Below are 3,765 nucleotides of genomic sequence, written 5' to 3' on the forward strand. Positions count from 1 at the left end.
CCCCACCCCCCCCCACCCCCGCAGGGGTGAATGCTGCATCAGGTACTTCACCGGGCTGGCGCAGGACGCCATTCGTGGAAGCGTTAAAGAAGCTTTTCACAGTCTGGCTGCTAGGCGAGCGGTATCAGAGCTGCACGCTCCATGGTCCACGAGCTTTTCAAGGAGCAGGTTCGGTAGCCAGCGTCCCCGGTCTGGAAATGGTGGTACTAGTGTTTCACGCTTGCCAACTCCACAACGGTGCCGGCCTTGCAGCTCAAGATGTGACCTTGCAGGCTAAAGCCTGAATACGTCCAGACTCGCAAATTTCTTAGCACGTGATGAAAAAGCCCAACAGAGAAATACAAGCCCAGAGGGAAAGTGGGACACACACCCATGCAGACAACGCTGCAGGGGCCAAGGGCTGCTGCAGAGGCGAGCTGTAGGGGCAAGAATACTGATGAGAGGAGAGTAAGGGTTCTGGGTATTTGGCCATTAAGGAGACACACTCAAAAATAAAGAAGAATATCCTGAAGGTACATCCAACTGTCTCCAAAACAATCAGAAAGCCTCAGAGTTCGAGCCTCTGTAACTCTGGAGACAAAACAAGGACATGATTTGGTGCTACAGAGATCCGTATTTCAGCCCATCACGAGATCCATATTTCGGCTTATCAAAGAAACAACTTTCTAGCCATCGGAGCCAGCTGAACATGGAGTGAGTTTTGTGGGGAAGTAGGAAGATCCCTAGCTCCGTGTTAATGGAAGTATCTGGTGAAAGGACCGGAGGGGTGTGAAGGGGAGTGAGAAAGGAGAGAGGAGGAGCTGGCCAAATTGCCACTGCTGTGGGGGGAAGGACAAGTACATAACACGTGTTCATGACTCTCTCTACCACCCACCGCCTTCTTTCTCTCCAGGAAAAACCCACAATAACGACTCCTGTTCTGAGATGACCCTTCCCTACTCCCGCGCTCCCTTCCTGATGCTCCCAAGCGTGTCCCTGCGGTACTTGGCCTCTTCCGCCCACCTTGGTCTGTTACTGCATTGGAACGGGAACACTGGGGACTGGGGACTGCATAAAGACGTACAGTTATTCAGGACACAGTCTGGAGGTCCAAGGTCCTACTTCCGGTAGGCTGCGACATGGCAGGGGTAGGGGCTCAAGTAGAGGAGAGCGTGGTCTATATCCATGCGGCTTCTGCCCACCACGTGGCCTCTTTCTATGCACACCAGAACTCAATTGTAGAGGACCCACCCTGACCACCCAGTCACTAATATCTTCCCAGAGGCCCCACCTTTGACACTATAATTAGATGAAGCTTCACCCTCTTTAATCTGGTTACAGTGAACGAACATGTGAAGTCTGAGTAGACTCTTCAATGCCACCCATGAGCCTTTTGGGCTCAATGGCAGTGGGACAGGGAAGCCCAGAGAGCAACAGCTAGATGAGAGGCTGTGGTGACACGTCCCCTCACATCACTCTCCTTGAACCAGATCGCTCACCCGCCCGTCCTTTGCCCGTTCTCACTTTCCAGGAAATGATTTTCTTTGCTTTTCAGACCCACTTGGAGTTTGGGACTGGTGTCCTCGGGCTAGACCAGCTGGCCTCCATGTTTATTCCCAGTGGACATACATCTTTGTGTTCAAGGAACTGTGGAATTTCAGAGAGGTCCTTCCAAGGGAGGAACTAAAGCTCTAGAGGTGACGTGACTTGCCCCAGGCCACAGAATTAGCAGCAGGGCTGGAACCATCTTTCCGAGGCTTCAAATGGACGTCCCTGTCATGGAGAGGCTGCCCATTTTCGGGTGCTGATTGCCGGTGACAGCGACCTCGCCCACCCTGCCATTTGCCCTCCGACCACTCCTCTCTTACTAAGGGCCCATAGGCCAGATTCTGGCTGGTTCGTTTCTTAAAACAAGATAAGAGAAAAAACATATAAACAATGTTAGTTTTAGTTTAGAGGTGATTGTATGGAGGCATCCATTCAATAAAAAACATAGCTTTACTTTTGTGTACTAAGATTAATGTGAGCATGTGTATGTGTGATAAAAAAGGTTTAAAGGGGCTGGCAGGTGGCATGGTGGTTAAAGATGTTGGACTCCCACATGGCCAACCATGGTTCGAGTCCCAGACCTGACAGCTTACTTTCTCGCTTTCTCTCTCCTTTTCACTCTCACTCTCATTCTGTTTCTATCGGGTCAAATTAAAAGAAAGAAAGGAAGAAAGAGAAAGAAAGAAAGAAAGAAAGAAAGAAAGAAAGAAAGAAAGAAAGAAAGAAAGAAAGAAAGAAAGAAAGAAAGAAAGAAGGAAAGGAAGGAAGGAAGGAAGGAAGGAAGGAGGAAGGAAGGAAGGAAGGAAGGAAGGAAAGAAAGAGAAAGAAAGTTAAATTAAAAAAAGAGAGAGCGATTTAAGGACCAGCAGGTGGTGTGGTGGTGTGATGGTTAAGGCTCTAGATTCCATATGGCTAACTCCACAGTTCAAGTCTTGGACCTGGTGGATTGAAATTTACGCTGGATACTTGTGTGTTTATGCCCAAAATCCCAGGAGGAGAATGAGGAGAAGGGATTACAGCATGGGCCTTAAAAGGTGATTTCTCACTTTCTCTGTCTCTGTGTCTCTCTGTCTCTCTCTCTCTCTGTCTTTCTCCTGTGAGTGTATATGCCATATGTTAAAAATATTAAAAAAGAGAGACAGATTTAAACAAAAGAGTCATATGAGCCAAAAATCAAGTAAAATTAAGCAATGTTCATTCTAAAAAAGAAGGCATTTTTCTTCTCATTTGCCATGTAAATTCATATTTTGGTTTTTAGTTTGTTAGAAATGTCATACAAATTTGAACAAAATCTATTTTCTAAATTCTGAAACAGAACAAATCTGGGATACCAAAAAAAACGCACACCAAATCTGGGCCAGACGTGTGCGTGCTGCTCTGCGTTCCCGATCAGCCGAGGAACCACACGGAGGCACAGATGCTGGAGACCGACCGGCAAGCCGCAGCCCATCTAGGGGGAGAAAAGCCGGCATCGACCAAGTACCGACTGCATGTCCAGCCCCGTCATTGCCTTGTGGGGACCCTGGGACGGCCCTGAGAGAGACATTGCTAACCTATTCAGTTTTGGTTTTTAGAGAAAGATTTTTGCTATAGGGCATGTGTGCTTGCTGGAGAGACAGAGCGAGAGAAAGCAAGAGATCACCCCCCAGGATGAATGACCCCTCCACAACCCCTCCTCCATTCTCCTCTTGGGATTTTGAACATGCACACACACACACACACACACACACACCCACACACACCCACAAGCAGCATGAGTTTCAAGATTCCGGGTCTAGGATTCGAACTGTGGTTGACCATGTGGGAGTCCAGCGTAACCATTACGCCAGCTGCTGATCCCAGTAACCCATTTGTTTTTAATGGAACTGAGATCACACACCTTGCCAATGGCAGGACCGAACCCTTTGATGTAGACCCGAGTAGACTCTGCCATACCACCTGTCGCCCTCAAGGATCACCAACATACCTCAGGAATTTACTGAGCGGGACTAAGTCGGCCACCAGAAAATGAGACAAAGGAAGGAAAAGGACACTGAGAAGAGTGGGGACTGAGAAGAATGTCCAAGTGGCTTGTCAGGCTCAGCAGAGGGAGCTCCGCCCACACAGAGAGGGGATGGGTCAGGTGCCACCCAGGCCAACGGCAGGGCAGAGACTGAGCCGAGTCCTCTGCCAGACCACACCTGAGTGCGGGGAGGTGGCCAGCTTCATCACAGGCTCTCAGATGGGTGGTCTTCAGCA

Source organism: Tupaia chinensis, unplaced genomic scaffold, assembly GCF_000334495.1.
Source record: "Tupaia chinensis unplaced genomic scaffold, TupChi_1.0 Scaffold000198_1, whole genome shotgun sequence".
NCBI lineage: Eukaryota > Metazoa > Chordata > Mammalia > Scandentia > Tupaiidae > Tupaia > Tupaia belangeri.